The sequence below is a fragment of the Sorex fumeus genome, unplaced genomic scaffold, assembly GCF_029834395.1.
Source record: "Sorex fumeus unplaced genomic scaffold, SorFum_2.1 ptg000061l, whole genome shotgun sequence".
Classification (NCBI taxonomy): domain Eukaryota; kingdom Metazoa; phylum Chordata; class Mammalia; order Eulipotyphla; family Soricidae; genus Sorex; species Sorex fumeus.
In genome coordinates, this window is record NW_026606118.1 from 16,234,412 (window position 1) to 16,248,937 (window position 14,526).

Genomic DNA, 14,526 nt, shown 5'->3' on the forward strand with positions numbered 1-14,526 from the left:
GACTCTTAGTCGAAGATGACAGAAAGATGCAGAAGATGATTGAATGTTCTTTGTCCTCGTTTCCATTCTTTCTACATCCCCTCTCTCCGTTTCATTTATCCCTAGTCCTATCCTAGCGCTTGTTGAACCGATGGTTTGGCAGCGGCATTGTCAAAGGATGGCTGCCGTCTCCTACCTCCCTGGGGATGTTTCTGAGGAGTGTGGGATTGTGGTTCCTGCAGGCGGACTCAGAGCTGCCCTCATGCCTTCACAGCTGTTCTCCATGGCTGGCCTCCCGATGAAGCTAGTGTCTTGACAGGCAATTTGCTGCTGCCACCTGTATCTAGAAATCTCTTACAAAGACAGGGAAATGCATCCAATTGCCTCTCTTCCACCGGCTTTAGCTTTCACGACGTGTTCTACTTCCATTTACATTCCCAAAGCCTGTTTGCATTTCCAGCGAGTGTTGGAAATATTCTGATCACTCTTCCTTTCTCTCAGATAGCCACATGTTTTGTAAATGGAGTAAAGAAAGAGCATGAGGAAGGGAGCTCACAGGTGACAGTAGAAAGTATGGTGTGTCTGTGGATTGTGAAATTTGAGGGTGTGTGGGGCACGTAGGAGTGTTTTGAGTTTGAATGAAATACAGAGGCTGAAGGGTGACTTCTGGCCTTGGGACTCACTATTGGCTGTGTGTGTAACACCTGGTGGGCACCTTCTGTCTGCCTGCCCCCTCGAGAAAAAAACACGAATAAGGAGTTATTATTCACTAAGTTGCTTGAAGATCTTTACCAGACGTGATGCCCATTCAAAATAAGGCATGTAAGAAATGGAGTCATGTCATTAAGTTTACATATCAAATGAATAAAGTGTGTCTTAAGTGATTTTATGAGGAGAGAGACAACTAGAAGATAACTAAGGTGAGGGCTAGAGATGTGGTATAGGGTGAAGGTGCCAGCCTTACATTCCAGTTTGAATCCCTGGTACCATCTATGGTTCCCATAGAACTACCAGTGGTCACTTCTGAGCACAGAGTCAGGAATAACACTAGGGTCAATAATAAAACCTTGTGGGTGGAGTGAGGTTTTTAAACAGTGGGTAGGGCATTTGTCTTGCATGCTGTCAACTCGGGTAAGTTCCGGCATCCCATATGGTCCCCAAACACTGCCAGGAATAACTCATGAGAGCAGAGCCAGGAGTAACCCCTGAGCTTTGCCAAAGTGGCCCCAAAAGACTAACTAACTAACTAAATAAAACCTTGCATATTTGAACGTTGGAAAGAGAAAAGATATTAAAAGTTCTCACCACAAGAAAAAAAAAGTAGCTTTTTGTTGTGACAGATATTAACTGGAGTTATTGTAGTGATTATTTTGCATTGCACACAAATATCAAATCATTATGTTGTTCACCTGCAGCCATTTAAATTGTACATAAATTATGGCCCAATAAAATGTTTTAAAAATATAGCTTCTTTCAATTTTATGAAAATGAAAAGGAACATTGTTAAAATGAAATCCTTTGCCTTCTTCTTTAGGCATTTTCAAATTATTATATAATTTATATATTTATATAAGAGATTCATAGAATAGAATCTTGAACTATATAAAAATGTTCATTTTAAAAATACATGATTTTGTTCAGAGGGTAAAACCAAGGGAAATAAATATTTTAAAAAGTCAAGCTCCGGGTGTTGGGAGGATCCTTCCAGGATGGGAGAAGCATGCTGAAAGTAGAGTATAGACCAAACACGATTGCCACTCAATGCCTCTTTTGCAGGGCCGGAGTGATAGCACAGTGGGTAGGGCATTTGCCTTGCATGCAGCCAACATGGCCAACCTGAGTTCGATTCCTCTGCCCCCTCGGAGAGCCTGGCAATCTACCGAGAGTATCTCGCCCGCGCGGCAGAGCTTGGCAAGCTACCCGTGACGTATTCAATATGCCAAACACAGTAACAGTAACAACAAGCCTCTTTTGCAAACCACAACACCCAAAAGGAGAGAGAGAACAAAAGGGAATGTCCTGCCACAGAGGCAGGGTGGGATGAGGGGGATGGGGTGTGGGAGGGATACTGGGACCGTGGTGGTAGAAAATGGGCACTGGTGGAGGGATGGGTACTTGATCATTGTATGACTGAAACCCAAGCACAAAAATTTGTAAGTCTACAACTGTACCTCATGGTGTTTCACTAATAAAAATTAAAAAAAAAATAGTCAAGCTCCAAGTGCTTTTTTGGTTTTGTTTTGAGGCCACATCAGTGGTGCTTAGGGCTTACTCCTGGCTGTGCTCTCAGGGATCATTCCTGGCAGGTGCTCGGCGGATAAGATGGGATGCTGGGGATTGAACCCAGGTCTATTGCATGACAAGGTAAGTGCTTTTTCTGTGATGTTATCTCTCTGGCTCCTTAATTTTGTTGAGTTTTGTTTGCTCATTTTGTTTCTTGAGATCTGTCTGAATGCTGTTTAATTTCTTACAACTTTTGGGATCTGTGATGCAAGTGTTTTGGAAACCTGAAGCTGGGCTTGATCTGAAATATCAGAATCTCCCATTTTGCCAGTGGTCAACTCTAACTGAGTTTCTTATTTGAGCAGAGGTCTAGGACATGCAGCGAAGATGTATAAGGAGTGAAAGAGGATAGCTTGGAAACTGGAAGCTGTGATTCAGCAGCCAGGATAAGCAAGCTGGAAAAACTTTCTGGTGGTGGTTGATTACAGAGTTGATGCTGACTGAACAGAGAAGCTGCCCCACACTTCCGGTGCCTGCCTGTCAATGGTTCACTCTTTGATGCATAGCGTTGATCGGTCTCTGTCTGCACAGGGAATGCACTCAGATCACTGCAGCCTCTGTTTGGAGGGAAGCTGTGTGCCACCCCGGACATGGACAGGGAATCACAATCCACAAGTCTTAAACCTGAGCACATATTTTATTCTTTTCCTTGTTTATCTTGCAGAAGGGAATCCTGATCAAATTTTATATTGGTTAGGCACTGGCCTTGCAATTTAGTTTTGAATTGCAACTCATAGCAATTCAGTGACTTTGGGCAAGTCATCTCACCTCTGGGAGTCAGTTAATCTGGTTTTCTTCTTTCATAAAGCAAGACTAAAAGGGTTGGAGGTCACCAATAAAAATAAAAATAAAAATAAAGGGGTCCAGAGCGATAGCACAGCGGGTAGGGTGTTTGCCTTGCATGTGGCCAACCCGGGTTTGATTCCCAGCATCCAATATGGTCCCTTGAGCACTGCCAGGAGTAATTTATGAGTCCAGAGCCAGGAGTAAGCCCTGAGCATTGGTGGGTGTGACCTCCCCCCAAAATAAAATTTAAAAAAAAAGGAGGAGATGGGGGAGCAACAATAAAGTGGTAGAGAGTTTGCCTTGCATGTGAGGACTGGGTTTGATCCCTGGCACTGCATAGGCCTCCCTGAGTACCACCTGGAGTGATCCCAATAAGCCCCGAGCACTGCTGGGTGTGACTCAATATCCCACCTCCCACCACTCCTACCAGGGCCCGGAGGACAGGCTTTCCACGTAGGAGCCCTGGGTTCAATCCCCACAGCACCCCCTGCAGGAGGTACCATGAGTTGGGAGCAACTTCCAGTACTGCCAGGTTCTGGCCCCCCAAAATGTAGAAATAAAGTGAGACTCATAAAATCTTTTCTCAAAGGTTTACCCTGAAGCCACTCGAGATAATCAATAGAAATGGCTTAGCACAGACCCAGGCCAAGAATGTTAAGCAAATGTTAAATTATTATAACTGATACTCATGTCAACCTTACCAAAACAAACAAACAAACAACAACATGATGTTTTGATTTGGATAGTTTTGAAAACAGCTCAGTCTAGCAGAAACAAGAAGTTATGTGCTTTTTAACAAGCTAAAGATGAGAAAGCCAAGTCCTCATTTACTCATTCGTTTAACAAAGGCCTACGGAACACTTTTTCCCCTGGGCTCAGCTATGGGTGAGGCATGGGAAGGGCAGAGCGAGAGAAGTGCCAGCCCTCAGCTTTCAGAAACTCCAAGTCCAGCTCAGTAAGGAAGCCAACAACGACAACCCGGCCCATGCACTTCATAAATGCAATTTGGCAGACCTGTGCTTTGAAACGTGCAACGCCTGGGAGAGGAATACCAAGAGGATGATGTGCTCGCTCAAGTCTAATATTCTAATTGGAAAGCACTGGAAGAGCAAAGCTGGGAACAGCAATGGGCTTGCATCGCCCCGGTCCTGCTTCAGCGTGAGACACTCATCTTCCCACGGTGGGATGTCACTCTATGGGCTCAAAACTGAAGGCTGACTTTGAAGAGTGTAAGTTGTCCTAGGTCAACCCATGGTGTTGAGCTTCAAGCCACGTTTGAGGCCAGATATCTTCTCTGAGCTCCAAATTCCTTGGATGAATAGGTTTTGCATCAGAACTGGGCTCTTTCTTGAACAAACTTAAGAAGGGTTCTGGTCCTTTCTCTGAACCCCATACTTAGAGTGGGGGTGAGCAGAGGTTTTATTTTTTGCGGGGGAGATTAAGAGAGGGAGGATTCTGAATCAGAGTCAGAGTTTACTCCTGATTCTGTGCTCAGGGATCACTCCTAGTGGTGCTTGGGAACCATATATGATGCCTGATATTAGACCAGGGTCAACTTGAGCAAAGCAAGTGCTTTACCCCCTGTAATATTTCTCTGGCTTCCCTGTTACCTTTTTATTTTTCCTTTTTGAGTCATACCCAGTGATGCTCAGGGGTTACTCCTGGCTCTGCACTCAGGAATCACTCTTGGAGGTGCTCAGGATACTATATGGGATGCCAGGGATCGAACCTGGGTCTGCCATATACAAGGCAAATGCCCTACCCACTATAGTATTACTCCAGCCCTCCTGTTACCTTAAATTTTTTTTTCAACGTAGGCACAGTGATTAACAAAGTTATTCATAACTTTGTTAGCTGAATTTCAGGTTTTTAGCACCAACCCCACCACCAGAGTCAATTTCACTCCACCTTTCTATTAATTCTTAAAGGATTTTACCCTTTTCTGATTTATAAATTTTGTCTAGTATACAGTGTTCTTAGGCTCTAGCTCATAAAATCTACAATTCACTCATTGAGAAACCGAGAAATTCACTCATTGAAAGCCTAACGGTCATCGACCTATTTGCAGTTAGGCACCATCCGTATACTTAACTCTGAGCTTGGTATCAGCCCCCAAAAGAAAACCTTTACTGCTATCCTCTGACCTCTGCAGCCTCTAACAACCCCTGATCAGTTTAGATTTGTCTATGCTGGACATCTTACACATGTGAAAGTGATGAAGTGAATTTTGTCCCCCAGAGTAACTGTGGTTAAGAGAAAAGGCCAAGAAAGAGGTAATCGTGGTGAAACGGGTCTGGATCTAATAAGATGGGTCTGGATCTGTATCCTTTGAAGAGGTGGAGACATTGGAGAGAAGAAAGAGAGGCTGAGAGGGGGTGCGGCCATATGCAAGCCCAGAGGAGGAACCCCAGGAGAACCCCGCCCCTCAGCACTTCTCTGTCACAACAGTGAGGAGTGCTTAAGTCCTCTGACTTAAGTTGCTTAGGTCCTTCTGTCTGTGTCTTTTTAAAAATTTTTTTATGGCAGCCTTGGAAGGTGAATGCGCTAGATTCTTATGTTGCTTTTGGTGTCTGTTTTTTTATTTTTATTTTTTTGCTTTTTAGGTCACACGCAGCAATGCACGGGGGTTACTCCTGGCTCATGCACTTAGGAATTGCTCCTGGCAGTGCTCGGGGGGGCCATATGGGATGCTGGGAATCGAACCCAGGTCAGCTGCATGCAAGACAAATGCCCTATCTGCTATGCTATCCCTCCAGCTCCAGATTTTCTTTTTTTTAAAACTCCATGTAGCACATTTTTAAGGTCCTACCCAGATGGCAGCCTGTATGAGCACTTTATTCCTTTTTATTGACAAATAATATTCCATTGGATGATCTACCACATTTTCTCTTTGTCAATGGGTATCTAAGAGCTGAATTTAAGGGTCAGAAGGAAGTTCTAGGTACAGTCTTTGAGGAACCACCATTTCTGTTTTAAGGTGGCGTTCTCACCAGCACTGAATGAGGTTGCTAATTTTTCTCCATCCTCATCAATATTTGTTGCTTTCACACTTTTTCTTGGCAGGGAGGGAAGGTTTAGGTCATGCTTGGCACTGCACAGGGGCTATTCCTGATTTTGTGTGCAGTAGTGGCCCCTGACAGTGGTCAGGGAACCATAGGTGGGGCCAGAGATTTGAATCAGGGTCAGCAAGATGCAAGGGAACTGCTTTAACCCCTGTACTATCTCTCTGGCCCTTTTCTATTTTTCAGTACATCCAACCTCTTGGGCACAAAACGACATTTCATAAGTGTTAATGATACTGAGAACTTTTCCCCAGATGTCTAATACTTATTGTCTTTGAAGAAATATCTATTTAGGTTTTTTGTCTATGTTTTAATAAATAATTAATTTTACTTTAATTTATATTTATACAGTTTGAGTTTTTGGGCCACACCAGGCAGTACTCCAGGGCTAGCCAGGGGTCTGTGCTCAGGTATTACTCTTGCAGGTGCTCAGGGTGAGGGTGTGTGGGGGGGGCAAACAGACCTGGGGATCAGCCTGAGGCTGGTCATGTGTAAGGCAAGAACTTTATCTCTTGTGTTGCCTTTTTCCTTGCCCAAGCAATTAACTTTTCAATTTTTAAAATTTTCTTTTTTCTGTTTTTTTTTTCCTGTTTTGGGTCACACCCGGTGATGTGCCAGGGTACTCCTGGCTCTGCACTCAGGAATTACTCCTGGTGGTGCTCGGGGGACCATATGAGATGCTGGGAATCGAACCCGGATTGGCCGTGTGCAAGGCAAACACCCTACCCGCTGTGCTATCGCTTTAGCCCTTTTCTTTTTCTTTTTCTTTTCTTTCTTTCTTTTTTTTGACCACATCTAGCAATGCTCTGGATTTATTTCTGACTCTGCATCCAGGTATTACTATTGGTGGCATTCAGAAGATCATATGGGATGCTAGGGATCAACCTGGGTTGGCAGTGTGCAAGGAAAATGCCCTACCTACCCAGCTGTGCTCAGGGTTTACTCCTGGCTCTGCACTCAGGGATCACTCCTGGCATTCTTGGGCAATTATGTCGGGAGCTGGGGATTGAACCCAGGTTGGACACATGCAAGGCAAGAGCCCTGCCCACTGTACTACCTCTCTAATTGTGACCTCTATGTCTTCATGCTAATACCTCATTGTCTTTCTAGTTGTGGCTTTGTACCATGCATTGAAGTTGAGAAACGTCAGTTCTTCAATCTAATTTCTTTTTTTCAGAATTGCTTCAGTTATTTTGGGTCTCTTGAAGTTCCCCAGGCATTTGAAATTTCCTCTCTCCCTGATGCTCGTTGCCAGGATTTATCTGTAGGCTGAGGATTTTGAGGTTGGTCTGAAAATCTGTTCACCACCTGATCTGGTCCCCACATGTCTTATTTAGTTTGCCTAAGTGGGCCTTTTTCAGCCCAAAGAGTTAGATCTTTTAACTCTAACTCCTTGATTTTTTTATGGGTATCTTGTAGGGGGAAGAGAAATTCTACCCCGAGCTCTGGTGGTGTTCAATATAAGACTGATGTTAGGTCTGATGTCTCATTACAGAATCTTAAGAATTAATCAGCTCTGATGATGGCCAATTTGACAGTGTAACTGCATAGTTAAATTATGAAACTCATATAGTCACACCCTTAAAAGAAAGGCCAACAGAAAATTTCACCATAATTGCAATCATTGATTAAAATTATAATGTACTTACCAATGATCTAATGAATACAGCAGGAAAAGATCTTTGTGTTTGGAAGTTAATTTTAATTTAGAAATCCTTGACAGACGTGTGTGTGTGTGTGTGTGTGTGTGTGTGTGTGTGTGTGTGTATCTACTGCTTCCTTTTTGGTTTGAGAGGCTTAATCCACTGCTCCTTTTGCTTTGGCCCTCGAAAGAGCTTGTGGTATCATTACAGTGCATTTTCAGGAATGGATTTTGCTGGTTTTATTTTGAAGTCAGGCTTAGACTTGCATGTAGTTTGTCTTCATACTAACTATTTCCTCTCTAACAGGATCTGTGGAATCCCAAGTGCCTCATCTCCGCCTTAGAATCATTTTTCAGCTCTGCTACAGATGTTTAGGTTAAACGGATTTGGCTTCCTTGCCTCTGAGCCGAACACACTACACCACTTGCTCACTGGAAGCCCGGCTCCGGCATCTCTGCCCAGAGTTTCTTAGGCTTGACCAGCAAGGGGCACTCCTACACAGCCTCTCCTCCCGGCTCCCTCCCAAGCACAGCTGAGGTTGCAGTCAGCAAGCAACCGGCCCTGGCTCTGATGGTTGTGCGCTCTCACAGCCAAACACAGGGGACAGTCTCTTTGATCTCTTTCAAGGGTATTAATATGTATATATATATTTTAAATGAGAACAATTCTGATTGGGTAAAAAGACAGCAAAAAGAATTCCACATACAGAATCATTCTTTGCTCTCAAGCTATAATTCTCCCATCTAGTCAATACTATTAGGTAAACCAGCGGAATCCTGTCACTGCTTTTCTGTGAGTTACTGCATATTTTTTCTCCATCCAGAGAACATAATGGCCTGGCCACATAACAAGTACCTAAAAGGATGAACCACTTGATGTTACGGTGACAAGCAATTATTATAGAGGCCTACTGGTTGGTCTCCCCATCGCCCCCCCAAACCTTCCCCTTCCTTCCCTTTAAATTTTGCTGGCCTATTTATTTTTCATCACCTACTAAGGATGACTATTCTATTCTTTCAAATAAAGGATGCCATCTATATGCTAGGCACACATTATGAATAATTCTTTCTCATAACAAGGTACAAATGTCCTTCAGAGATTGGCACTAAGTTATTGAAGCTGTTTAGTATTTGGTAATGGGCTTTTCTTTTTAATTTTAGCTTTGATCCATGCTTAATCACCCTAAGGTTCTGAAACACCAAGAATGACAGCATTCAATAATTAGCCCACCAGGTTGGAAGCAAATACCCATTATTCTTCCATTTTAAATCAAAGAAATGGTTGCTGGAAGCTCTGTCCATTTCTCAGTAATAAAAAGAATGATTCATGCGAAGGTATTAAATTCAATATTAATGTTCAATTACAGGTCAGTATATTACACTCTAAGGATATTTTTCATTTATATATATTTTTGAAACCAGTTTTCTTTTAGGAGTTAGGACTTTTCAGCTTGTTATTTGCAGCCACGAGAATTATATATTAAAGTGGATCACACAGTTCTTCACTCATCTCATTACAGCCCTCTTCTCCTCAAACACAATCCTGAGTCTCAAATGGCTGATTACTTAAGAACCCTTAAGATGTATTTGCTAAATGATGGGTAGTTCAGAGTATGATTTCTAATATTTTTTCCTTCTGCTAGTCAGAACTAGAAATTGGGCATTGCAGAGCCATGATTTCTGGGGTCTGAGGAAAATATCAAGAAAGAAATGAAGAAGACAGAGCAAAGGAAAAGAAAGACGATGAAGCTACATTCTATGAACAACCCAGGAGGCTTCTACCACTGAGTTTCTGGTGGTGTTTTGATGTGTCAGAGGGACTGTCCTTCCCTCTAATTGCAGACAGATGGACCCAGGGACCATCGTTGATTGACAAGGTTAAAAGCACAGCCGCTGGAATCAGGGATCAGACAGATACCTTGCAAAGCAGCTGGCACGCAGAACTGTATATGGACCCTATATGGTCCCCTGAGTGCCACTGAGGGTCATTCCTGAGCATAGAGCCAGGAGGAGCCCCTGAGCCCCACAAAGTGTGGGCCAATTCTCCCTCTTTCCAGAGCCTATTCCCCCTCACTCCCCCACTGCATGTGTGTACACACACACACACACACACACACACACACACACACACACACACCACATACTCACACCTCAATAGCACAGTCCAATATTAGTTTGTGAGCTCCATTTTATGGCTTTGGGCAAGTCTCTTTACTAATCTAAGTTTCAGTGCATTCTCTAGCACATGAGGATTCAATACTCATGGAACAAATATTTATCACAGGACTGATCTATGCCAAGTACCATTTCTAAGCAAACATGATCATACTGAGGGCCCAGGGAGAGAGTGAACATCAAACACAGTGACCGTCGAATCATGGGTATTATTGGGAATCCACTGTGTGCTAACCTTCTGAACAATGCTTTCCTCTGTCTGCCTCTGTTCTCCTTTTTTGTGAAGGAAGATTCTTGTCGCCTCTGATTCTTGTGAGGTACCATGAGGGAAGGTGTGTACTGGGCTTACAACAGGTCCTGGGTTATAAGAAGTGTTGTAGAAGTGGCTGTCATCATTAATTCCTTAGTTACCACCTGGACTGGTGTTATTATCACCTTATGAATAAATTAATGGAGGCTTTTGGAGGAAGTTTCTTTTGTTCAAAGTTAGATATTGTAACCTGCAGATGGGTGCTTTTATCTACGCTTTGGGGTCTCCCTGAAATACAAGATGCCTTGCTTGGGATCCTACAGACAGTTACACATACACTTTCTTTTGGCTTTGACATGCTACCTGCTACCTCTCTCTCTCTTTCTCTCTCTCTCTCTCTCTCTCACACACACACACACATACACACTCACATCCTTGAGTTTAGCATTCATTCATTCTGAACTGGCACCTCTCCTCAGAAATCTGCCTGTCACTTATTCATTTAGCAAAGTTGCCACCCACTGCTCTAGAATCTGTGCTTTTTTTTTTTTTGGCTACGCAATAAATACAAAATGCAATTCCGTCTTTTCAGTTCCAGAACCTTTTTTTTTTTTTTTAATTTTAGAGTCAACTCTCGCAGTACTCAGGGCTTATTCCTATGTTCAGGAATCACCCCTGGCAGTGCACAGAGGACATTTTGTAGTGCTGGGCACAGAACCAGGGTCAGCTGCATTGCCAGATAAGCACCTGATCCCCAGCACTGTCCCTTTGACCCCTCAATCCCTTTGAAGCTTTTTTGGTGGTGGTGTCAGGGGTCACCCTTGGAGTACAGCCATGAAAGTCAGGGCCTCCTGCATCCAAGACAAGCATGCCAGCACTGAGATACAGCCCACGTTCCTCAGTCCCTGAACGTTTTCTCAGGAGAAAGCAATTTCACTTCATTGTTGATTTCATCATCCATTCGTTCTGATATTCCTCATCAAACATTAGAGTGGACCAGGCCCCGCACTAGGTATATTCTTAAATTATAATGAACCACACATTATGTTCTCTTAGTACATCCATGTGGAATGGCAGGGCTTAAGTACAAATTAGCTTAACAGGAAAGAAGGCAAAAAAGACGATGTGTATTTGTTTTTTACACAGAAGAAGACCCATCTATCAACACTTCCCAGCTGAACTAAGGAGCATACTTTCTCACGGTGTCCCTTCTGGAGCTCTCTCCTGGGACACACATAGCTACGAATTACATGGAGATGCTTTAGAGCCAAATGACTCTCCTTCTGAGGCTCTTTGGGGAAAGGGACTGTTTTAATAAACTCTGCCCGTGGGTCTGATGAAGTCGAAAATGTTGTAAATGTTTTAGAGAGCAGTATTCAAAGGGCTGATGATGAATTGGTGGGAAACTATGCTTCTCAGTCCTTTGTACTGTTTCTTAAACACACACACACACACACACACACACACACACACACACACACCCGAGCAGTTTCCTTCCCAATATACCTAAATCACAAAGGAGTGATTCTGAGGATTTTATGCCCCCAAAGAACAATAGTTTTTGAGGATGTGTTTGTTATTCACTAACTATCCCTTAAAAAAAAATAGGACCAGAGATAGTACAGGTCTTGCCTTGCACATAGCCAACCTAGGTTCATTACCTCTTACAGTGTGTGGTCCCCTGGTACCACCAGACATGATTCCTGAGCACCAAGCCAGGACTAAGCCCTGAGCACCGCCAGTGTCCCCACTCCCCAATCCCCTGCCCCATTACCTTTCTAAGAAAGGTTTGTACATGCTCTTGATGCAGAAAAATAATACACCAAACAACAACAACAACAACAAACCCATCCCACCCCAATAAACAACAGCAAAACAAGACTAGAGGGATTGGTACAGGGGTTAAGGCATTTGTCTTGCATGCAGCTGACCCTGGGTTGATCCCTACCATCACCTATGGTCCCCTGTGCACTGTCAAGAGAGATCTCATAGCTGGGACTTAAAGATACACAGTAAAAGTAGCAACAAATGACCAAAGGCAGAACAACAGGAAAATTAATCCACACAATGAAATTGATGGGGGTATGCTTGAAAGGAAGGGGTATTGGTGTCCTTGGGGAAAAGAGATGGGTACACTGATTATGGGTGTGGTGTTGGAATTATGTACAAGGGAAAACATCATTAATAGTATTGTAAATCACAAGACCTCAAATAATAAAAAGAAAAGTTTTAAAAGTGATTCCTGAACACACAGCCAGGATTGAGCTCTGTCCAGAGTTGGGTGTGACCTAGAAGTAAAAATAAAAAAAAACAACAACTCCACAAACGAAAACCACCAATAAGAAGACCTCCTATAGGGGCCAGAATGCAAAAGGGAGGACAACTGCCTTGCACACAGCTGACTTGGGCTTGGTCCCCGTCACCCCATGCAGTCTCCCCAAGCCCAGTCAGGAGGGATCGCTGAGCACAGAGCCTGAAGTAAACCCTGAGCACTACCAGGTATGGCCTCAACCACCCCCTTTTCCTCCTAAGAAAGACCTCCTATGGCCAACTTCCCTGTCTTTTGAGAGTATATCCTTTGGCCATTGATTATATTGTCCTCACTGAGCTTCTTTTTAAGGGCTGCTTGGGGGAATGTTCTAGAAAGCAGGATAAGAGTAAAGGCTTCCATTAATCTCTATTATTTGGGCTGGAGTGGTAGCACAGTGGTAGGGCGTTCGCCTTAAAAGTGGCCAACATGGCCGACCCGAGTTCGATTCCTCCACCCCTCTCGGAGAGCCTGGCAAGCTACCGAGAGTATTTGATATGCCAAACACAGTAACAACAAAGTCTCCAATGGAGACGTTACTGGGCCCGCTCGAGCAAATCGACGATCAACGGGAGGGCCTTTACCTTTACCTTTACCTATTTGGGAACAGAGCATAGTCAAGGCATTTAAAATATCTTCTAACTTGTGTTAATTTTTTTTTCAATTTAGGGGTAACCATGATGTTTCTTTAAGAATTTGAAATAAGCCATTGCCACTAAGAATTAAATGGTGACGTCTACTTAATCATCAGCTCAAAGGGATGTACCTAGTGTCTTAACATGAGAGGCTGGTAAAACTATTTACCCATCTCTGTGATGGGAACAGGCTCTAGCACCCATCAAACTCTGGCAGCTGGTGGAAAGTGGGGGAGGTGTAAGGTTTCCTGGGTGTGGGGGCAGGTCAGGACAGCATTGCTTTATCTAGTAGATAACGATGTCCATAATTTTGGAGGGAGGGGTTTGGATCATGCTTAGTGGTACTCAGGGGGGGCTATTCCTGACTCTGTACTCTTGACTGTGCTTAGGAGAGCACAGACGGAATTAGCTGCATGCAAGGCAAGTGCCTCAGGCCCCAATTTCCATAATTGAGCAGCTATTTTGCAGAGGTGGACTTTATGGGAATGGTTTCTCTCTTGCATGGGAATTTTTGCTTGTTTCTTCCACAAGTGGGCTTATTTCTGAGGGCTCTATGCTCAGTGGAGATGTTACCGGGCCCGTTTGAGCAAATCGATGAACAACGATGTAGGACAGTGCTACAATGCTATGCTCAAGGATCTTTTCTAGCACTGCTGGGGGGGGGGGGCGTGTCACATGGGGTGCTGTGAATCAAAACTGGGTCAGGTATGCATGAAGTAAACCTCATATCTATTTTCCTATGCCTCTGTCCCCTTCTTGCATGGAAATTGTCCAAATAAATCATCCCCTTCATTTTAAGTTTTATTCCTGAAGGTGTATGATTTCTGTAAGTGGTCTCACAAACATGTAAACATTAGGTATCCAGGAAGGCCATAACTCTGCATTGTGACTCTCAACTGGCCCATGAGGCCAGACTATCGGAGGGGTGTGAGGGGTGGGTGCATGTTGGACGTTGGCACTCATTGTCTCTGGCAGGGACGTTTCTGCTCAGAGCTCTGATTTGCCCCATCACCTGTGTGAGTCTCTCCACATTGGGCTTTTAAGCTTCAGAGCCCAACATCACTACGATTTCTGATGAGCACCCAGTGAACAGTGACTACTTCTATTTCAGGCTCATCAAGAAATTTGCTGCTTCTAATTTCCTTCCTGCCCCAGCGGCTCTGAAGCACTGACTGTTGGGCTTAAGGATTTAAATCCTTGGGCAGTTCTATTTCATAGGACAAATCAATAAACTGGCATTCTAGTTTACTACTAACGATTCCAATTATTTGGCCAACGTTAAGAATACTTCGGAGATATAATTTCTGGAAAGGTTTCTGAGCCTATAAACCCAGACTTGGAATTGTGGCAAATTGACTGAAATAAATATCCTGTCTCTAACGGTAGAGCCGTTACTGCACTGACCT